Source organism: Eptesicus fuscus, chromosome 8 (genome assembly GCF_027574615.1).
Source record: "Eptesicus fuscus isolate TK198812 chromosome 8, DD_ASM_mEF_20220401, whole genome shotgun sequence".
NCBI lineage: Eukaryota > Metazoa > Chordata > Mammalia > Chiroptera > Vespertilionidae > Eptesicus > Eptesicus fuscus.
In genome coordinates, this window is record NC_072480.1 from 5,763,248 (window position 1) to 5,787,658 (window position 24,411).

A 24,411-nucleotide genomic window follows, 5' to 3' on the forward strand; every position below is an offset into this window, starting at 1 on the left:
TCATGATTAAAATGGTAAACATTAAAGGCAAAGAGAGAATTGCAATGCAGCAAGACGGAAAAATGTTACCTACAAGGGAGTTCCCATAAAGCTGTTAGTTTATTTCTTAACTGAAACATTACAGGCCAGAAGAGAATAGTATAAAATATCTAAAGTAATGAAAAGCTAGGATCTGAAACCAAGACTACTCTATCCAGCAAGCTATCATTTAAAATTGAAGGTGAAATAAAGAGCTTACCAGAAAAAAGAGGCTAATGGAATTTATTACCACCAAACAAGCATTGCAAGAAATGTTAAAGGAACTACTATAGGAAGAAAAAAGAGAGAGAGGAGAACATAGGCATAAATAATAAAAATAGAAATAAATTAGTACCTATTCTATATAATAAAGAGGTAATATGCAAATTGACCCTCACGCCCTTGCACAAGATGGCGACCCCCATGTGGTCAAAATGGCTGCCCCCATGTGGTCAAAGATGGCCACCACAAGATGGCCACCACAAGATGGCCAGCAGGGGAGGGCAGTTAGCAGTGACCAGGCTGGCAGAGGAGGGAAGTTGGGGGTGACTGGGCCTGCAGGGGAGGGCATTTGGGGGCAACTGGGACTGCAGGGGAGGACAGTTGGGGGTTTCTGAGCCAGCAGGGGAGGGTAGTTGGGAACAATTGGACCAGCAGGGGAGCAGTTAGGCATTGATCAGCTGGCAGGGGAGTGGTTAGGTGGTGATCAGGCTGGCAGGCAGGCGAGCGGATGGGAGCCAGCATCCCAGATTGTGAGAGGGATGTCCAACTGCCAGTTTAGCCCCAATCTGGGGGCTAAACTGGCAGTTGGTCATCCCGCGAGGGGTCCCAGATTAGAGAGGGTGCAGGCTGGACTGAGGGACACCCCCCCCCCAAATACACAAATTTCATGCACTGGGCCTCTAATCAATAATAACCTTTAAGGTTAATGGATTAAATGATTCCATCAAAAAACATAGCGAAGCTGAATTAATAAGAAAACATTATCAATATATATGCTCTCCTCAAGAGACCCTTAGAATATAACATTCACACAGGCTGAAAGTGATGGGAAAGGAAAAAATATTCCATCAAATGGAAATGAAAAAACAATCTGGATAGCAATACTTATATCTGACAATAGAGACTTCAAAACAAAGACCATAATAAGAGATAAAGAAGAACATTATGTAATATTAAGGGATCACTCCAAGATGCTATTTCCCTGGTGAACATATATGTACCCAATATAGAATTGAGCACGTACACACACACATACACACACGCACGTGCGTGTGTGTGTGTGCGTGCGTGTGTGTGTGTGTGTGTGTGTATACAATCCAGAACCACTTACTCCTAACCTCTCACTTGCCTGCCTGCCTGATGCTCCTATCTGCTCCCCTGCCATCCTGATGGCCCTAACTGCTCTCCCTGCTGGCCTGGTCCCCTTAACTGCCTATCTTCTCTCCCCTGCCAGCCTGATCCCCCCAACTGCCTATCTGTGCTTCCCCCCTGACCTGAACCCCCTAACTGCCTATACGCTCTCCCCTCCTGGCCTGATCCCCTTGACTGCCTAACTGCTCTCCCCTCCTGGCCTGAACCCCCTAACTGCCTATCTGTGCTCCCCTCCTGCCCTGATTTCCCTAACTGCCTATCTGTGCTCCCCTCCTGGCCTGATTACCCTAACTGCCTATCTGATCTTCCTTCCTCTCCATGCCTTTTGGACCCCCGGCACAGACATGATGAGAGCTCTCTGCCACAACCCCAGCCCCATCCTGATTGGTCATTACATGATAGCATCCTGGCCAATTTGCATATTCCTCTGTTATCAGTATAGATATATATCTCTTGATGGACTCTAAGGAAGAGATCAATAGCAATACAGTCATAGTAGGGGACTTGAAAATGCATTGACATCACTTGCTACATCTTCCAGACAAAAACTCAACGAAGAAACAGCAACTTTAAACAATACACTATTCCAGATGGATTTAATTGACATTTACAGAACATTTCATCTCAAAGCAACAGATTATACATTCTTCTCAAGTGCTTATGGAACATTCTAAAAAATAATGAATGAATGGGTTACCAATGAGATCAAGGAAGAAATAAGAAATTACCTGTAAACAAATGAAAATTTACACACAAAAACCAAAAATCTATGGGACCCAGCAAAATCAGTCCCGAGAGGGAAGTTCATAGCATTACAGTTCTACATGAAGAAGTAAGAAAAATCTCAAATAAACAAACTAACCCTAAACTTCAAAGAACTAGAAAAAGAATAACATGAAAAGCCCAGAGTAAGTAAAAGTAAGGAAATAATAATGTTCAGATTGGAAATAAATAAATAAATATAGAGAGTAAAAAAAATATAAAACATCAAAGAAATCAAGAGTTGATTTTTTAAAGATAAACAAGATTGATGAATCCTCAGATCAAGAAATAAAAAGAGATCACTGACTGGTGTGGCTCATTTGTTTGAGAGTTGTCCCATACACAGAGATTGCAAGTTTGATTCCTGGTCAGGTCACTTGCCCAGGTCTGTGTCTCTAGCCCCAGTAGGAGTTGTGCAGGAGACAGCTGATCAATATTTCTCTTTCATTGATCTCTCTCTCTCTCTCTCTCTCTCTCTCTCTCTCTCTCTTCCTTCCTCTTCCCTTTTCTCTAAAAAACCAATTAAAAAAATTTAAAAGAAACAGAGAGGACCCAAATAATTAAACCAGAAACATTGGCATCACAGAAATACAAAGGATTGCAAGAAAATACTATGAACAACTATATGCCAATAAAGTGGACAACTTGGGAGAAGTGGACAAATTCCTAGAAACATACAACCTTCCACAACTCAATAAGGAAAAATAAAAAGTCCTGAATAGGCTGATAAAAACTAATGAAATTGAAGCAGTAATGTATACTAATAAAAGAGAAACATGTAAATTGACCGTACCTTCGCTACGCCCACAGCCAATCAGAGCAAACAAGATGGCGGTTAATTTGCATATGTGGCGCTGAGCAGCCTGGGTCCCGGAAACATCCTCCCAACCCAGCCCTCTCCTAGCCTGTAGGCCCGCGCTTAGGTCCTGAGCGGCAGGGGTCCCAGAACGCCCCCTGGCCACTTGAAGCCTATGGGTGCAGGCCCCAAGCCGCCTGGCAGGCGGGAACATCCCCGCATCGCGTTCCCGCCCCGCCCCCAGCGGCTTGCAAAGGCTCGTGCACGAAGCAGCAGTTTGGGGCCACGTCCCCAGCCAGGCGCCCACGACCGGGGGCTGGCTGCTGGCCTCTGGGGTGTGCCGAGACCCTGGTGGCCACTGCTGCGTGCTGCCCAGGGTCCCTGCATGCCCTGAGCCTGGGGCCCATGGTGGGACTGGCTGCTGGCCTCAGGGCGTTTGGAGACGGGGATGTTCCCGCCCCTCCCCAGAGGCTTTCCAAGCTCCAGCACCAAGTGACAGTTTGTTTCCATGCCCCCAGCCCAGCGCCCTCCACAGGGGGAGGGCTGCTGGCCTCTGGGGTGTGCGGAGACCCCAGCAGCCACCACTGGGTGGCAGGGACACACCCCTAGCCCAGTGGTCACAACCCAGGGGCTGCATGAGCTGCAGAGGATACACCTTTTTAAAAAATATATTTTATTGATTTTTTTTACAGAGAAGAGGGGAGAGGGATAGACAGTCGGAAATATCAATGAGAGAGAAACATTGATTAGCTGCCTCCTGCACACTCCCCACTGGAGATGTGCCTCCAACCAAGGTACATGCCCTTAACAGGAATCAAACCTGGGACCCTTCAGTCTGCAGGCCCACGGTCTATCCACTGAGCCAAACCAGTTTGAGAGTAAATACCTTTTCTGACAACTCATTGGCTAAGCTCCCTGTAGGCCGCCACTTGCAGTGTTCTTGGTAATTTGGATTATAAGAATCCAAGAAGGTGATCTAGGGTTTTTCCACCACACTCCTGGAGAAAAAAATGAAGGTCCCTTGAGGGGTCCCAGATTGGAGAGACTGCAGGCTGGGCTAAGGGACAACACCCCCCCGTCCCGCGCCCCCCCCCCCCCCCGTGCACGAATTTCGTGCACTGGGCCTCTAGTGTATACTAATAAAAGAGAAATATGTAAATTGACCATCACTCCGCAACACTCACAGCCAATCAGGAGTGAGTATGCAAATTAACCCAACAAAGATGGTGGCGGCCTTGCCACCTGGCTGCTCTGAGCCTCAGGGCAGCACGCCTCCTCAGGGCCTCCTTGCCACACTCCATACCTGTCAACAGTCCTTGCAGCCTCCCTGTGGCCCAGCCCCTGGCCTCAGAGTCAACCCTCTGGAGCCTGAGGTCGTAGCTCCCAGTGTCTGGTGTCTCCCTCTACCCCACCCCTGCCCCGCTGCTCTGGTGAACAAAACCTTAGTGTTGGAGCAGCCCCACGGGTGTGGACGCATGCAGGAGCTCGCTTGGTGCACAGTTAGTGCGCCCCGGGAGCCCCGGGCCAGCCAAGGGGCGATGGTGGAGGCCACCTACACAGTAACCCAAATTATCAGATCTCCCTCTCCCTCCTCCCTATCTCACCAAATCAAGAGGGGAGGAGTGATGGGCGTGGAGGGAGGGCAGGTGGGCAGGAGGTGGAGGGTGGAGGAGGAAGAGGATGGTGAAGGGGGCCAGTTACATCCCACTTTCACAATGGGAAAGTGAAATGCACTAGCGCACCCAACCACTCTAGTCCTCCCTGCCTGCCTCGCTCCCCGCACCTCTTGCCCTCAGCGCCTCCCTGGAAGCACCAGCACTGCACAGAGGAACTCTCCGGAGAAGGAGGGTGAGGAGGAAGCAGGGCTGGAGCACGCAGGGCTTGCCACCTCCACCGCCGCTGCACAGGCTGGCCGGAGCAAGCCCGCCACATGCCGGCAGGCGGGGGAAGGAAGGCCTATTCTTGTTTGAATCTTCGTGCATCGGGCTTCTAGTAATAATAATAAAAAAAAATCCAAGCAAACTGAAGCCCCATTCTGGATGCCTTCACAGGGGAGTTTTACCAAACATTCATAGAAGAACTAACACCTATACTCCTCCAACTATTCCAAAACAATTCAAAAAAGAGAATAACTCCAAGATGATGCTCCTTCTCCTTCTCCTTCTCCTTCTCCTTCTCCTTCTCCTTCTCCTTCTCCTTCTCCTTCTCCTTCTCCTTCCCTTCTCCTTCTCCTTCTCTCCTCCTCCTCCTCCTCCTCCTCCTCCTCCTCCTCCTCCTCCTTCTTCTCCTTCTTCTTCTTCTTCTTCTTCTTCTTCTTCTTCTTCTTCTTCTTCTTCTTCTTCTTCTTCTTCTTCTTCTTCTTCTTTAATGAGGCCAGGATTATCCTAATTCCAAAACCAAATAAAGACATTACAAAGAAAGAAAATTATAGGCATATATTCCTGATGAATGTAGATGCTAAAAATCCTCAACAAAATATTGTAAATTGGATCCAGCAATACATTAAAAAGATCAGACACCAGGCCCAAGTGAGATTTATTCTGGGGATGCAAGGTTGGTACAATATTCACAAATCAATAAATGTGTTACATCAAGAACAAAATGAAGGATGCAAGTCACATGATCATATTAATACACACAGAAAAAGCATTTAATAAAATCTAGCACCCATTTATGATAAAGATGCTCAGTAAAATGGAAATATAGGGATCATATGTTAGCTTAATAAAGGCCAGATATGAAAAACCTGCAGCCAACATCAAACTCAATGGGCAAAAACTAAAAGCATTTCTCTTAAAAACAGGAACAAGATTAGGATGTCTGCTTTCAGCCTGCTTATTCAACACTAGAGGACTAGTGCACAAAATTCGTGCATGGGTACGGTCCCTAGGCCTGGCCTGAGATCAGGGCCATTTTCCCTGGCTGCTGGCAGCCAGCCCCTTCACCTGCAGCCACCCATACCCAGTTCCCCATTCGCCACTGGGCAATTGGAGCCTGCTGGCCGGGAGAAGGGACCAAGAGGTTGGCCGGTAGGCTCCAATCAGGCAATTGGGGCCTGTGGGCTAGGGGCAGCTCTGGCATTGAGTGTTGTGTCTGCCTCCTGTTGGTCAGTGTGCATCATAGTGACTGGTTGTTCCCCTGTTCAGTCCATTTGTATATTACTCTTTTATTATACAGGATATGCATAGCCCATGGACATGGGTAATAGAGTAGTGAAGGGCTGAGGGTGAATGGGTAGGGGGTAGGGGAAGGGAAGTAAGGGGAGGAATGGGAGATACCTGTAATACTATCAACAATAAAAATATATTTTAGAAAAGATACTCATCACATTTCTAATTCCATGTTTAATGTTTCTTTCCCATTATTCAAACTTCTATAAGGTAGAAACACAATCTTGTTTCTTTATGTGTTCCTACCACAAAGGACAGTGCCTCACACATAATAATTATTTGTCGAAAGGACAACTTTCTTTTTCTGGGTAACTCTTATTCACCTATCAAGGACCAAGGCCAGATGTTATATCCTCCAGGTTGGGTTACAGTCAAATCTGATACATCTTTGGATCCCTAGGGCCTAGTTTGGACTTAGTACATGATTCATATATCCTAGATATTTGTCAAATAATAATAAACTCTTGTCCAGGAGTTGATAGTTGTTGAAGCTGAGTGATAGTTATATGAGTAGGGTTCATTACACTGTTATTTCTCCTTTCATCTATATTTTTAAATTTTCCATAAAAAAAGTGAAAACATTTATACTAGTATTCACCTAAAGTCAAGCAAAAGTATAGTCAAAGGTGATCTTGAGGTTTCTGGCTGAAGCAAACCAGTAGATGGTGGTGTGGTTCACTGGGGTGGATGGAGTGGAGCTGCATCCAGACTCAAATACGCATGTGCATGGGCTAGCTTGGAGAGGATTCTTTTCACCCCAGTGAAAGTTCTTCGAAGGTCAATAATGGGGATGAAAGAATAAATTTTGATTTCAACACCTTTAGTTTTAATTACTTGAGGGCCTGTCCAGTCAGCTGTGCAATAGTTATCAGCTACAATAAATTAAAATTTCTGCCTGAAACAATGAGCTATGAGAGGGTTTCTGGATGGCAACATTCTCCCTCATGATCCCTGATGGCCTCTGGGGCACTGATCTGACTGACCACTGGCAACTGTCCCGCTATCTGGGGAGTCTGCAGTAAATACTGTGCCCCACCAGTGCTTCCTTCACAATTCTCATACACGCTATCCCCTTCTTCTTTACCACTGTTTTATTTCTACTGGGGAGCAATTTATTGACATCAGCGAGGCCTCGGTGGGTGTCACAGCTTTATGTTCAGCAGCAGGTAAGGTGTCAAGAAAATTCTGGTTCCCTTTTGACTTCACCACCTTCTGACTGCAAGTTGCTTCACCTTTCTGAATCTCAAATGCTGCTTCTGAAAAATAAGGATAACAATCGTGGCCACTTCACAGGGCTGACACGAGGATGAACGCACTCAAAGGGTTCAACACAGAGCCGGGCACAGTGTAAGTGGTTGATAAACAGGAGCCATTATTACCGCCAGCGCTGCGTCCTCCTGGGCTCTCCACCTGGACGTCAGGAGAGCTGCTGCAGGAACACAGCAGGCTGCCCTCTGCCATGGCCGCTGGCTCCCGCCCAGTGGGAGTGTAGCCCCATGGGGGTGCGGGGAGGGTCCCGTGGGCACACAGGAATGCCTCTGGGTGAGGTATAGGTTGGTGCCGGGCCAGGCAGGGTCCAAAGAGGCGGGGGCTGTGCTGTGGGACCTGGGAACCATGTGGAGGGTTGGCGGCTGGTGTGAGGGTGGAGCCATGGGCTCACCAAGGCCAGAGGGTTTCACTCACAGCCCTGGCTGCCCCAGCTTCTTCAGGAAGAACGTCCAGAAGGTCATTCGGCTGTCTGGTCTAATTACCATATTATCCTTCTATTATTATAGACTAGAGGCCTCGTACACTCAGCCCGGCCTGTGCCTTCTCTGTCTGGGAGCTCTTGGGGGATGTCCAACTGTTGGCAGTTGGACATCCTTAGCACTGCCACCGAGGCAAGAGAGGGTCCGGCCACCACTGCTTCGCTCGCCAGCCATCAGCCTGGCTTCTGGCTGAATGGAGCTCCCCCTGTAGGAGTGCACTGACCACCAGGGGGCAGCTCCTGCATTGAGAATCCCACAGGTTGAGAACCGCTAGCAGGGTCGCCTAAGACCATCGGAAAACACAGATATTTACATTATGATTCATTAACAGTAGTAAAATTACAGTTATGAAGTAGCAAGGAAAATAATATTGTGGTTGGGGGTCACCACAACATGAGGAACTGTATTAAAGGGTCGCGGCATTAGAAAGATTGAGAACCACTGAGTTAGTGGAAATATGTTATGGGTAAAGAGTAAACTGCTAAAGAATCCTAGAAGAACCTCTTCCCCTGGCCCCAAATTTTTCAAGCAGAGATGTGTAAGAGATAGCCAAACAGTTCCTTGGGTAATATCTAGCATTCAATAAGATGATGTATTAGGGGTAAATGTTAGCAGTTAAACACAAATAAGTTATTGAAGTGGCAGCAGATGGTCATGGATAGAGCTTGGCATTTTGAATCAGAGACCCAGGGATCCAATTTTAGCTACAACACCTGAAATCTGGCTGAGTTTGGTCATACTGTTTCCTTTTTAAAATTTTATGTTTCTAGCGTATAAAATGAAATCATGCCTGTTATGGAATAAATTGTGTCTTCTTTTCCTAATTTCCTGCACTTTAGAATGTGACTGTATATGGAGACAGGGTCTTTAAAAGGTATTAAGGTAAAATAAGGTCATATGGGTGAGCCCTAATCCAATATGACTGTTGTCCCTATAAGAAGAGGAAATTAGGACAGAGACACACACACAGGAAAGAGTTAGTGAAGACACTTGAGAAAGGTGACCAACAGAAACAAGGAGTGAGGCCTTAGAAAAAACCAACTATGTCAAGACCTTGATCTTGGATTTTTAGAATTGTGAGGAAAAAAAGTGAAAGTGTTGTTCAAGTAACCCAGTCTGTGTCAGTTTGCCCTGGTAGCCCTAGAAAACTAATATAATACTTTTGGAAATATTTTTTAAAAATTTAAAGCATTATATCAATACTAGTGGCCCCATGCACAAAATTCGTGCACATTAAAAGGGAATTAATTAGAGGAAATATTTTAATACTGCTATTTGCCCTTTCTCTATAATAGAAGTGTCAGAGATAAAATAAAATTAGTAAAATGTATATGAAAATCTTCCTCCTGTCAGAGTCTGGGGCATACCACGGACCCAGAGTCAAGTCCCTGCTGACCCACGTGTGCTTCAAAATTGCGCAAGACCCAGGCCCAGCTGGTTTCACCCTTGTCAATCCCTGCCAGGAGGGAGGCACAGCCTCAGGTCCCCTGGCCTCGCGCCAGGGCAAGGGGCATAGCCTGAGGTCCCCCAGCCAGGGCCGGAGTGGTTGGTGTGCCTTGAGGTCCCCCATCAAGTCCATCGGGTGGGGGATGCCGCCTGAGATCCGTGTCAAGCCCTGCAGGACGGGGGCTGCAATCTCAGGTCCCCTGGCCTGGCGTCAGGGCAGAAGGCACACCTTGAGACCCCCGTCAAGCCCTGCCAGGCGGGGGGGTGCAGCCTCAGGTCCCCCCACCTGGTGCTGGGGAGGGGGACACGGCCTGAGGTCCCCCAACCAGGTGCCAGGGCTGGGGGCATGGCCTGAGGTCCCCCATCAAGTCCTGCGGGGTGGGGGGCATGGATTGAGGTCCCCCAGCCTGGCGCCAGGGTTGGGGGCACAGCCTGAAGTCCTCTATCAAGCCTCACGGGGATGGGAGGAGGTGCAGCCTCAGGTCCCTGCTGATTGCTTGTTCAGGCTTGTTATGGAAACTCGGCCTCCACTGTGGGTGCAGCCATCTTGTGTTACAGAAACCCCACCTCTGCTGTGGGCACAGACATCTTGTTACAGAAACCCCCGCCTCTGCTGTGGGCACCGCCATCTTTGTGGTGGAGTGATGGTCAATTTGCATATTCCCCTCTTTATTATATAGGATAATATTATTAGTAAAACACTAGTATCTAGTTTCCCTAAACATTTTGAGAATGAAGGAGTTTGAGACTTGGGGAATTAGGCAGAAACAAAGAGTGCCCAGCTACAGAGACTTTTCTAGGACTCCAGAGAGGCTTACAGATGTTGGAGAGAAAATCAGCACATTTTCTTTCCACAAAGGCCAGACAAAATTTGTATTTTCTCTGCATCTGAGAAAAAATTGCAGTGTGAGCAATTTTTCAGCTCTGTTAATATAGTTCATACACAAGGGGAAATTTACTAGTTTGCAGAATCTGAAGGGCTTTAGAAGACATAAACTAGCTGTGAGAGGCATACAGTCTTACCTAGAGGCAGAGCTATGCTTTCTCTCCTCTTTACTAATTTTGGCTTTGCTTACTACTGACCTTCTTTCTCAGCACTGACCAGCTTCTCCATAGAGAGAAGTTTTACATTCTACTAGAGGCCCAGCATGCAGAATTGTACAGGCAGGGTCCCTAGGGCCTAACCTCCTGCGATTAGGGCCATCTTCTGCCCGTTCGCCAGTCCCCAGGCCAAACGCTGCCTCCACCACTAGGCTGTCAGGCCGTTGGGATTACCAGCTCATCCCCAGCTGCTTGGGGGCTCAGGCCTGTGGGAAAGCAGGCACCGGCAACTTCACCTCCATGCGTGTGCACCGGGCCGGCCGCTGATGGAATGCGCTGCCTGCTCGGGGCCACTCATGTGGGCACTGCCGTTATTGCCGCCGCCACGGCCGCTGCTGCTACTGCTGAGGCTTGAGGTGCTGATGGAAGCTGTGGGGTGCGCCCACCACCTACCCACCCGCTCAATGCACCTTATGGTGACCGGTCATTTGGTTGTCATGGTCCTCACAGACACTGTCTTTATATATATATACTAGAGGCCCGGTGCACGAAATTCATGCATGGAGGGGGGTTGTCCCTCAGCCCAGTCTGTACCCTCTCCAATCTGGGACCCCTGGAGGGATGTCCGACTTCCCGTTTAGGCAGGACTGCTGGCTCCCAACCACTCGCCTGCCTGCCTGATTGACCCCTAACCACTCTCCTGCCAGCCTGATCAACGCCTAACTGCTCCCCTGCCAGCCCGGTGGGATCGGGCCTAAACGGGCAGTCGGACATCCCTCTCACAATCCAGGACTGCTGGCTCCCAACTGCTTGCCTGCCTGCCTTCCTGATTGCACCTAACCACTTCTGCCTGCCAGCCTGATCACCCCCTAACCACTCCGCTGCCAGCCTGGTTGATGCTTAACTGCTCCCCTGCCAGCCTGTTTTCCCCCAACTTCCCTCCTCTGCCGACCTGGTCACCCCTAACTGCCCTCTCCTGCAGGGTTGATCACCTCCAACTGCCCTCCCTTGCAGGCCGGGTGCCTCCCAACTGCCCTCTCCTGCTGGCCATCTTGTAGTGTCCATCTTGTGTCCACATGGGGGCAGGATCTTTGACCACATGGGGGCAGCCATCTTGTGTGTTGGAGTGATGGTCAATCTGCATATTACTCTATTATTAGATAGGATAGAGGCCTGGTGCAGGAGTGGGGGCCAGCTGGTTTGCCGTGAAGGGTGTCCCAGATCAGGGTGGGAGTTCCCTTGGGGAGTGGGGCAGCCTGAGCGAGGGGCCTGTGGTGGTTTTCAGGCCAGCCACGCCCCCTGGCAATGCAAGTGGAGGCCCTGGTATCTGGAATTTATTTTCCTTCTACAATTGAAACTTTGTAGCCTAGAACAGAGCCAAGCCTGCTGCTCCCTCCACGGCCGGCAGCCATTTCTGTGGCAGTTAATTCACCTTCTATAATTGAAACTTTGTAGCCTTAAGCGGAGGCTGGGCCCGGCCAGGGTGTGCGGAAAGTTTTGCTTCCCCTGTTGCCGCCGGCAACCCTGGCTTGCTCTCTCAAGTTCCGTTCTGCCGCCATTTCTGTTTGAATTTGTTTACCTTCTATAATTGAAACTTTGTAGCTTGAGTGGAGGCTTAGGCCTGCAACAGCTCGCAGAAAGCTTGGCTTGCTCTGTTACCTGGGAAACCTTGCTATCCGTGGCTGTAGCCATCTTGGTTGGGTTAATTTGCATACTTGCTCTGATTGGCTTGTGGGCATGGCTTGTGGGCATGGCTTATGGGTGTGTCGATGGTACGGTCAATTTGTATATTACCTTTTTATTAGGTAGGATATATACATACACACACTAGAGGCCTGGTGCATGAAATTAATGCATGGATGGAGGGTTTCCTCAGCTCAGCCTGTACCCTTTCCATTTGGGGACCCCTTGGGGGATGTCCGACTGCCTGTTTAAACTGGCAGTTGGACATCCCTCTCACAATCTGGGACTGCTGGCTCCTAACTGCTCACCTGCCTGCCTGCCTGATCACCCCTAACTGCCTCTGCCTGCCAGCCTGATCACCCCTAACTGCCCTCCCCTGCTGGCCTGGTTGCCCCTAACTGCCTCTGCCTGCCTGCCTTACTGCCCCTAACTGCCCTCCCCTGCCGGCCTGATCTCACTCCCAATGGCCCTCCCCTGCAGGCCTTATCTCTCCCCCAACTGCCTTCCCTTCCTGGCCTGGTTACCCCCCATGGCCCTCCCCTGCCTGCCTGATCTCACCCCCAACTGCCCTCCCATGTAGGCCCATTTGGTTCTGATTGCTCAGTTTCTATGCCAGTGTCAAAAGCTTTGCCTCCTAGGCAGCCATTGGCTCCCCACAGCACCCAGATTTGGTTCTGATTGGTTGGTGTCTATGCCAGTCAGCATCAGAAGCTTCACCTCCTAGGCAGCCATTGGTTCTTCACAGCACCCACATTTGGTTCTGATTAGTCAGTTCCTATGCCAGTCAGCATCAAAAGCTTTACCTCCTAGACAGCCGTTGGTTCTTCACAGCACCCACATTTGGTTCTGATTGGTCAGTTCCTATGCCAGTCAGCAACTCCAGGCCTATCTCTGAGCCTGTTCAGAGAGGCGCAGCTGAACAGCAGCCCCTACAGAGGCTGAGAGAGAAAGAAAAGCTGGCTGCTGGTGAAGCTCAGAAAGAAAGAGTGAGAGAAAGAGAGAGGCAAGTACTGATCAACAGCTGCCACTGAGGCTGTGGATCAGACCCTGCCTCTCTCTCTGGGTGTCAGCCCCCTGGGAAGTCAGCACCAGCGCTGACTGAAGGACTTCTGGGTTGGTCAGCCTTTAGTCATGATCGAGTTGTTACAACCCTGGCCTTTTATATATTAGGATATATATATACATATATATATATATATATATACACACACACACACACACACACACACACACACATATATATATACACACATATATATATGTGTGTGTATATATATATATATATATATATATATATATATATATATATATATATATACTTTAACCATTAGAGGAGGGGTGACTTTCCTCAAGTTTGTTTTTATCTCAATTTCAAAATCCCAGGAAATGATGACACTGACTTATTTTGAGTCAGGTGTCCCACTTGAACAAGTCAATCGTAGCCTGGGGGATGCTATTTTCAATCTTGCCCACCTTTCTGGACCAACAAACTATAGTTAGGAAGTCAGGGGTATGTAAATCCAAAGAAGTTCCCGTGGTAGCCGTGTATTATAAGGCAGTCCCAAGAGAGATGAAGGGTGAGGGCGAAGTTGAAAAAAAAGTGCCAAATATATACCAACATGAAATCAAACCTCTGTTAGGACATGTACTCCCCAGAACCTTCTTGTTACTTGGGAGAGTGGCTCAATCAAGGAAGTCCACAGTAACCATAACCAACCTCCAAGATGGATCCAGTAACTCTTCACACATGTGGTTTGAACCCACGTTGAATCCAGGCTGGCCTGGGTGATAAATAGAACACAATGGTGTGCATAGCTTATGACTTTGGAGGATGGGTCATAAATGCCATTGTGGCTTCCACCTGCTCTCTGGTTGGGAAGGCACTCAAGCAGCCATGGGAGAGGAACAGAGACCTCAACTAACATCCAGCATCAACTTGCCAGGCATGTGAGTAGACCATCTTGGAAGATTTCCTCTCGCCTTTAACTAATTGCAGCTCTGTCTGATATCTGATACCAATTTCATGAAAGACTCCTCCAGGTCAATCTGGCCAGCTAAGTTGCTCCCAAAATCCTGACCCAGACAAACTGTCAAAGATAATAAATTCTTATTGTTTTTTAGGCTACTAGGTTCTGGAGTGGTTTATTCTATACAGTTAATTAATTTGTATATGTTCCCAAACCAATGAAGTCAGAGTTACCTTTCCAGGTTTGAAGAAGCCATAGTGCCCATGTAATATGACTCAAATGGAAAGAATGTGGCAAGAGAATAGTGCTATTTTCCTTGTGTTCTACAGGTATTCTGTCAAACAGAAAAAGTAAAAAGAATACAGAAAACAAAGAATCTGACAAGTATCTTACCTAGTTTGCTAATATCATTGGACCATTGGGGAAGGAAATGTGGTAGCATAGCATGTTGAGAGAGGAAAAAACAACAACACTGAAAATTATTCAGAATATCTGAGTTTCACCCTAGATCTTGGCCATTAAGCCATTTCTTCTCCAACCTCTCTGGGTTGCTCACTCAAGGAATACATGAGATAATAAACATGTAAGCTTTTTAAAATTTTTCAACACCTTACAAGTATCATGTGTTATTGTTACAACCATGAGGATATAATTAGAAACTTGGAAAAAGAAAAGAGAGAAGAAATAGGTCAAAAACTGTATTTCCCCCCCCCCCCCAATAAGAAAATATCATCTTAATAATAGAAAAGTAATTTTTGGTCAATTTTGAATATTACCTTAATATTGTTTAGGAATATCTTTGTAAGAAATAAGATGTCTATAAGGCTCATGAGTTACAGAGTTGGTAATAAGCAAATTCTTAATAATTCTGTTTCCCAGCATGCTCCTGACATTCTACAGCATGATATAAATGCAGTTAGATACGAGGGTCACAGCTCCTACTAAACCTGTGATGCTCACTGATGTATGACTTCACCCCTCTGAATCTGTTATCTGTATCAGTCTTCCCACAGGGACCCCATACCTCAGCAGGTATATTCCATGGCTGGAGGTGTTACTGATGACTCTCCTAATTTCATAGTCTGAAGTGGTATAATAAAAATGCTAGATTTATAAATATTGTTTCATTGTGCACAATACTCACATTTCTTATTTCCATCTGGTGTAAAGAAAATAAATTTGTTCTCCCTTTAACTTGTCATGCTATTAAATGTATGTTGCTTAAGATCTCAAGGAATTGAAGCATAGCCATACACCAGCAAAAAAGGTATAGTACTGCGGGCAATACTTTAATACAGTAGAGTTTAACCAAAGGCATTTTACTGTCATTGCAGTTATTTTTTATATTTGAGATGGGGAAGATAAACCTTTATGCCCTGGTTTATTAACAAAACCTATCCTCAATTTAAGATGTCCTTTCTTATATACACACTTGGCAGCCAATTCTTCCTCAAATTTCATGTTATAAAGCATATCATAGTAAATCAGAATGTATCAGTATGTCATAGTGTATCAGAAATTCTGTCTGAGGAGTAATTTTAAACTGTAGCCTTATTAGGTGTCCTTCTGATAGCCATGCAGAATGGCCTTTGATAGATTTCAAGGAATTGAAAGCAAGTTCTTCTCTCCTGAAACCAGAAACAGAATTTCCCTCCAGTACCTAACAGAGACTGCCCTCTGACCCCTCATAGTCCATAGAAAGAACATTTTCATGCATACTTTTATATTTAGCATGCTCTCGTTAACATGGCATTTCTCTTATGGGAGAATAATTATGCATTCATCTCATTACAGTGGAGAAGAACACAAATATGTGAGTCACAAAGGAGATGAGAGAAGAAAAATACAGAAAAAAAGAATGTATATTATTCAAAACCAGTACATTCAAATAACTAAGACCTTAACAACAACAAAAAGAGAGAAAATTATGCAAAATGACCATGAAAGAGTAATAAGTGCCACTGGGTAAATACTCTCTCTCTCTCTTTTTTAAATGTCAGTATTAGCATTTGCCACACATGTGTGTATGTGTATCCATGTATGTGTTTGACATTAATTGATACTGCTTTATAATTGTTTTGCTTCTCATCATTTGACTTCTTAGTACTTCTTGTTTTCTTGTCCAACAACTTTCATGATTATATTGAAAATAACAAACTATTTCTGTGTGAAAATATATAATTTGAAAAAAAAATTAAAGTATATGTTTAAAGTGCCTGTCAGTAGATGAGTGTATAAAAAAGCTGTGGTACATTTACACAGTGGAATACTACCCAACCTTAAAAAAATATAAGAAGGAAATCTTACGTTTTGTGGCAGCATGGATTGACCTAGAGAGTATTATGCTTACTGAAATAAGCCAGTCAGAGAAAGACTAGTACCATATGTTGCAATCATATGTAGAATATTATGAACTTTTGTCTTCTGTTAATGAACTAAGTAATTAAAAATTCATTTTCTACCATTTGTATGCTTTTTGCAGATATGCTTGGTAGATATATCTGCTATATACTCTGTAATTATCATTGGAAAGTTAATTTTTTATATAAACTCTTCATGAGTACATATCAATTATTTAGCGATGTATAAATCTTATCTCTCTTATCTCAACAGACTCTTTCCACAGATAGGTTACCATAGAGACTGATAAGTGGTCAGTAAGAAGATGTGTTTAAAGAAACTTTATATTTTTACCTTGAGAGTAATTTCATTTAGTGACTTAGATTTCTTTGATAAATCCATTCTAGATTTCTTTGTTTAGCGTAGAGTCTCTGACTAACTGGAGGTTGCTACTTAATAGGCGTAGGAGCAGTGTGGGCTGGGAACAGATGCATAAGCAACTGCCTGCCAAAGCAGAGTGAACAAAGTGTTGAGCATTTGGACTTTCATATTTTTTAGCTATTACAAATAATGCTGCTATAGTCATTCCTTTCTTGTCTCTTGGTATGTATTTGTGTTGAGTTAATACCTAAAAATGAACTTTCTGGGTAACAGAGTATGTGTGTGTTTTAGAATATCCTGCCAAGAGGTTTTCCAAATTCATTGTATCCATTTAAGTACACCAACGATGGCCTGGCCAGTGTGGGTCAGTGGTTGAATGTTGAGCTATGAACCAGGAGATCATGGTTTGATTCCCGGTCAGAGAACATGCCCAGGTTGCAGGCTGATTAATGGTTGTTTCTCACCATTGATTTTTCTTTCTCTCTTCTCCCTCTCCCTTCCTCTCTGAAATTGATAAAAATATATTTTTAAAAATAAATATACCAATGACAATTCTGGTTGTCCCTTATTCTTGTAACACTGGATTTTAAAAATCTCTTAGAATTTTTTGTAATTCTTATAGTTACATCTTATTATTGTTTTAATTAAAATATTCCCAATAACTAGTGGTGCTGAGTGTGTTTTCAAATGCTTAATGACCATTTATATTTTATCTTTTGTGAAATACTTAAATGTCTTCTGAACTTACTTTAAAAAGTTGGGTTCTTGTTCTTTTCTCACTATTTTGTAGGAGTTCATTATATGTTGTAGATCTAAATCCTTTGTCACACATATGCATTGAAAATATCTTGTGTGGTTTGTCATTTAATTTTTAATTTTTTTTATGAACTAAAGTCCCCAATTTTATGACATATAATTTTTCAGTATTTTTCTTTATGGTTAGTAACCTTTGTGTCTTATGTAAGAAAATATGCTCACCTTTATTGTCATGAGGATATACTCTTAAATTCATTTTTTGAGGTCTCCTTCCTTCCTTCCTTCCTTCCTTCCTTCCTTCCTTCCTTCCTTCCTTCCCTTCCTTCCTTCCTTCCTTTCCATTTAGGTTTGAAAGCCACTTGCAATAAATTTTTATGTATGGCCTGAAATAGGAACAATTTTTATTTTTATTTTTGAAATATATTTTCTTTAGCTATAGGATTACAGGTTTGCAGTTTTTTCAATACTGTAACAATGTCTTTTCATGGTCCCTGGGCAATGCATAGTTTCAGTTGCAAGGTCAGCCATTGGTCTTATTATTGATCTTTGAAGGTAATGAGCCTTGTCTCACTGACTTATTTTCAACAGTTTTACTATGATGTACCCAGTTGTGCTTTTCATTGTATTTATACTGTTTGACATTGGTAGGCTCTCTAGAATCTATGTCTCTATTGTTTCATGTCATTTATTAGTTTTGCAAAATTCACAGCAAGTCATGTTCAGATATTGCTTCTGACCCTTTAATTCCCTCCTCTCTTTCAGGACTAATACTCTCAGGGTTTGTTTGTTTGTTTGTTTGTTTGTTTTTCACAGTGGCTCATATATTTCTTGTTGTCTTTTTTTTCTCATGGACTTGTCTGCAATTGTCATTTAGTATTTCTCTTTGTGATTTTAGTCTGGATTCTATTTATCCGATTCAAGTTCTCTCTTTCTTTCTTGTAATATGTGTAATCTATCATTTAACTCACCCAGCAAAAATTTGGCTTAAGTTATTAAAGTTTTCATTTCCATAATTCCCTTTTGTTTATATTGACTATGTTATCTGGTGAAACTCACAATGTTGCCACCTATTTACCTTAATAATGATCACAGGTACTCTAGAATCCATGTCTGACAACTCTAATTTCTGATCATCTAACATTGTTTTTTGCTTTTTTTTTTTTTTAACTCCTCTTAAATTTTGGTCATATGAGTTCCTTGCATATTTGACCAATTTCATGTTTTTTCTCTTCTCTTAGTTTTTGGTTATTTGATATTTTTTGCATTCTTGGGGATTTAAAAAAATAAAATTATTGCCTATTGGATATATACATATATCCATCAAAAATGAAAATGTAGAGAAACCAAGATGGTGGCATAAGGTATATACCTGTACGTGTTGCCTCTCACAACCACACCAAAACTGCAACTAAAAGACAAAACAGTTATCATCCAGAACCATGGGAAAGCTGGCTGAGTGTAAGTACTTCAACTAAAAGGAAAGAAAAAAGCATATTGAGACTGGGTAGGAGGTGTGGAGGCATGGAAGAGTGGAATTGGCTGGCAACTGGGTGTGCTGTTTTTTTCAATCAGAAGGGAGATACAAGCTCTGGACTGCTCTGAACTCCAGTTTCTGGCAAGATTCTGGGGACCTAGACTCATATGGGGAGAAAATGGACTGTCTGGCATTGGGTTGGAAAGTGAGGGTGGCTTTCTCGCAGAGGTGCTCTCAGGGATCATTGTTACTGCGTGGGGGCATGGGACAGGGGGATGTGGGGACATGGAGACGGCTGACTGGCAGCCATCGCTGTTTGCTCTGCCCTGGTGATTCCCTGAGACCTGGCCCCACCCAATTTACAACCACACCCAAGCTGTGTGCAGCGGCTTTTGAATATGAATGGCCTGTCCTTTCACAGCCTAACCTAACAAAATACAGCTGGGTCAGAGAGCTCCAAAACTTCCAAACCCCAAACAAAGAGGAGAAATCTGAAGATCTCTCTGTAGCTCCTTCTGGGTGGCCTCAGGCAGTGGCTAACTTTGCACCTCCTTGGAGATCCAGGAGCCAGTATACCTAGTGGTCAATTTGAGACGATACCAGATTTCAACTCCTCACAACCATAAGTGACACACTCAAGAGGCAGACTCAGTGAGCACCAAAGCCTCACTGAAGCAAGTCCTGCCCCATAAGGGTGTCTCCAGCATAGCAGTTCTTCCATTATAGACACAGGAGGTCCTCACAGATAATTGGCCTGGAAGTCAATTCCTCCCAGTGATACCAATAGCAATCAAGGCTTAACTACAAGAAGACTGTCCACCCAACCCACAAAGGGGTGCACCAAGAGTGTCCATCTCAGGTGATTGGGGAGGCTGAGCCACTTGGCCCTATAGGACACCTACCACACAAGGCCACTGTATTAACACAGGGAAGCAGGCAAAATGCGGAGACAAAGAAACATGTCATGAATGAAAGAAATGGAGGAAAGCAAACTACTGGATATAAAGTTCAAAACCACAGTCATAAGGTTACTCAAGAATATTCTAGAAACCTCCAATGAACTTAGTGAGACCTCTGAGGAACTTAGTGAGACCTTCAAGGATCTTAATGAGAATGCCAAAAAAAAAAAAAAAAAGAAAAGAAAAGGATCAGTCAGAAATTAAGCATACACTGTCTGATATAAAGAATAATATACAGAAATTCAACAGTAGACTAGAGGATCCCAAGAATCAAATCAAAGATTTGAAATACAGGAAGCAAAAAAACACCCACCTGGAAAAGCAAAGAGAAAAAAGAATCCAAAAATATGAAGATAGTGTAAGGAGCCTCTGGGACAAATTCAAAGTACCAACATCTGAATTATGGGAGTGCCAGAAGAAGAGAGAGAGCAAGATATTGAAAACCTATTAGAAGAAATAATGACAGAAAAATTTCCCTACCTGGTGAAAGAAATAGACTTACAAGTCCAGGAAGCACAGAGAACCCCAAACAAGAGGAATCCAAAGAGGACCACACCAAGACACATCATAATTAAAATGCCAAGAGCAAAAGACAGAGAAAATATTAAAAGCAGAAAGAGAAAAACAGGTAGTTACCTACAAGGGATTACACATAGGACTATCAGCTGATTTCTCAACAGAAAATATGCAGGCAGAAGAAAATGGCAAGAAATATTCAAAGTGATGGATAGCAAGAACCTCCAACCAAGATTACTCTACCCAGCAAAGCTATCATTTAGAATTGAAGGTCAGAGAAAGAGCTTCACAGACAAGAAAAAGCTAAAGGAGTTCATCACCACCAAACCAGGATTATATGAAATGTTGAAGAGTATTCTTTAAGAAGAGGAAGAAGAAGAAAAAGATAAAGATAAAAATTATGAACAACAAAGTGACAACAAATACATATCTATCAACAAGTGAATCTAAAAATCAAGTCAATAAAAATCTGATGAACAGAATAACCTGGTGAATATAATAGAATCAGGGGCATAGAAAAGGGAATGGACTGACAATTCTTGGGGGGAAGAGGGTGTGAGGGGTGTGGAGGAGAGATTGGAAAAAAATCTTATACCTATGGATGAGGACAGTGGCGGGGGCTAAGGGCATGGGGTGGGGTGGGAACTGGATGGAGTGGAGCTATGGGGGAAAAAAAGAGGAACATCTGTAATAATCTGAACAATAAAGATTTATTTAAAAAAAGACAATGTAAGTGTGTACTTATAATCTTAACTCTACTTCGCTTAGCCTTCTTCACTTTATTTTATTTTTTAAAATTATATTTTCTTGATTTTTTTTACAGAGATGAAGGGAGAGAGATAGAGAGTTAGAAACATTGATGAGAGAGAAACGTTGATCAGCTGCCTCTTGCACACCCCCTACTGGGTATGTGCCTGCAACCAAGGTACATGCCCTTGACTGGAATTGAACCTGGGACCCTTCAGTCCTCAGACCGACACTCTATCCACTGAGCCATACTGGTTAGGGCTTCTTCCCTTTATATTGTTCTGTTGTAAGACACATGTTTACTTTGTCCCACAATCTCTAAGTCACATATCAAGACCCATGATTTAACTCTTTGAATTATTGTTTTTATTTCTTAGGTAAGGTAAGTGGGATCTCTCTCCTTTTCCCCTTGGAGGTCGAAAGGGGGAAATGTCACATTACTCCAACAATATTTTCCAATAAATTTTTCTTTTCAATTTTAGGTCTCTTCTTGACTTTAATAAACATCTTTATAAATAGCTTAGCATCTACTTTCAGAGTGGGAGAAACACATCAGTTTTGGTGTGGTTGTGAGAGGCAACACGTACAGGTGTATACCTTTATATCCAAGGCACCTATTGCCTTGTGGCCTCATTTGAAATATACAAAATTTTTTAAATAACCTGATACAATTTGAAACAATTTATTCTTTCTCCCTGATATAAAAATACTGTTAATATTTACTTGAAATGTTTTATTTTTAATTGTTTAAAATTGTGATGAGGAATATGGCTGCCAACGGGAAGGCAGACTACAAGATAGTGTGTGAGTGAGAAAACAAAGGGAGAGTTTGTGGTCGCACGGGGAGTGTTTGTTGGTGAGTTGAGGGACAGCTTTACTCCAGGAGATGGTGGGGGACTGTTGGAGGGGGCTCCCCTGACCAGGAAGCCCCTACTGTTGCTGGGTTCCCTCCTGGAGCGACCAGCTCTGATGCGGAGACCACGCCATCTTGAAGGGGAAAGTGGATGTAATTGGACGCCTGAAAAGCCCGGGGAATCTACAACTATGTCACGCACCTAACAGCTGCGAACCTGAGAACATCGGTCATCGAGTGGCGCAAGCACGCGGATTCAGAGGAGCTCTACACTCCCTCACAAAAAGGGCAGATTTCACCTGGGATAAGGAGAGAGAACTACAGAACCAGCCACCCGGAGAAGAGAGACCATGGGGAGACAAAGAAACAGCCCCCATAGGAAAGAAAAGCAGGCATCACCAGAAAAGGAAGTTAACGAAATGGAGGTAAGCAACCTGTCAGAGAAAGAATTCAGAGAAATGGTCATAAGGTGGATGAAAAGAATTGAAGACAAATTTGACAATATGTGTAAGAAACAAGAGGAAATGTAGAAGAACCAAGAAGAAATGAAAAATGACATTGCTGCTGTAAAGAACTCAATTGAAAGCATCAAGAGTAGATTAGAAGAAGCAGAGGACCACATCAGTGAGCTAGAATACAAGGTAGGAAAAAATACCCAAGTAGAGCAGCTTCTAGAAAAAAAAATTAAAAAAGCAGGAGAGCCTAAGGGAACTTAAGGACAACACAAAACAAAACAACATCCACATAATATGGATTCCAGAAGGAGATGAAACTGAGCAAGGAATAGAAAACCTGTTTGAAGAAATAATGACAGAAAACTTCCCTGATATAGGGAAGCAAAAACTCACACAAATCCAAGAAGCTCACAGAGTCACAAACAAAATGAACCCCAAAAGACTGACACCAAGGCACATTATAATTAAATTGGCACACCAAAGACAAAGTAAGAATCTTAAAAGTGGCCAGAGAGAGACAGAAAGTTACCTACAAAGGATACCCCATCAGGCTAGTGACTAATTTCTCAACAGAAACACATCAGGCAAGAAGGGAATGGAATGAAATATACAAAGTCATGCAAAGGAAGGGTTGGAATCCAAGAATATACCAAGCAAGGCTATCAATCAAAATTGAAGGTGAAATCAGGAGCTTCACAGACAAAAAAAAAGACTAAGGGAGTTTATTACCACCAAACAAGTAATGCAAAAAATGCTAAAGGGTCTGCTGTAAAACAACAACAACAACAACAAAACATAAATAGGAAGTGAATAAGGAACACAGGGGTAAAGAATAAAAATGGCAACAAACAAGTACCTATCAATAATAACTTTAAATGTAAATGGATTAAATGCCCCAATCAAAAGACATAGGGTAACAGATTGGATAAGAAAACATGACCCTATATCTGCTGTCTACAAGAAACCCACCTCAGAAAAAAAGGACGCACACAGACTGTGGGTGAATAAATGGAAAAAGGTTTTTCAGGTGAATGGAAATGAAAAAAAAGCTGGGGTAGCAATGCTTATATCTGACAAATTAGATCTCCAAATGAAAGACATAAAAAGAGATAAGGAAGGCCACTTCATAATACTAAAGGGAGCAATCCAACAAGAAGAAATATCTCTGGTAAACATATATGCATCCAATTCGGGAGCACCCAAATACATAAAAAAAAACTCCTGGAAAATATCAAGGGAGAGATTGACAGCAATGCACACATAGTAGGAGACTTTAATACCAGACTATCACCATTGGACAAATCCTCTAAACAAAAAATCAGCAAAGAAATATCAATCCTAAATTACTCACTAGACCAGATGGAATTAATTGACATCTTCAGAACATTTCACTCCAAAGCCACAGAATATTCATTCTTCTCAAGTGCACATGGGTCATTTTCAAAGATAGACCATATATTGGATCACAGGCAAAGTTTCTTCAAATTCAAGAAGATAGAAATCATATCAAAACAATAGAAAAAAACCCAAACACCTGGAGCCTAAATAGCATGCCATTAAACAATGACTGGGTGACCAGAGAGATCAAAGAAGAAGTAAAAAACATCATGGCAACAAAGGACAATGAAAACACAATAATCCAAAATCTATAGGACACAGCGAAAGCAGTCTTGAGAGAGAAGTTCATAGCTCTACAAGCCTACTGCAAAAACAAGAAACAATGGTAATAAAGTACCTAACCCTACAACTCAAAGAGTTAGAAAGAGAGCAACAAGAAAAGCCCAGTGTAAGCAGAAGGAAGGAAATAATAAAGATCAGAGAGGAGATAAATGACATAGAGACCAAAGAAACAATACGAAAGATCAACAAAACCAAGAGCTGGTTCTTTGGAAGGATAAACAAGATTGATGAACCTCTAGCAAGGC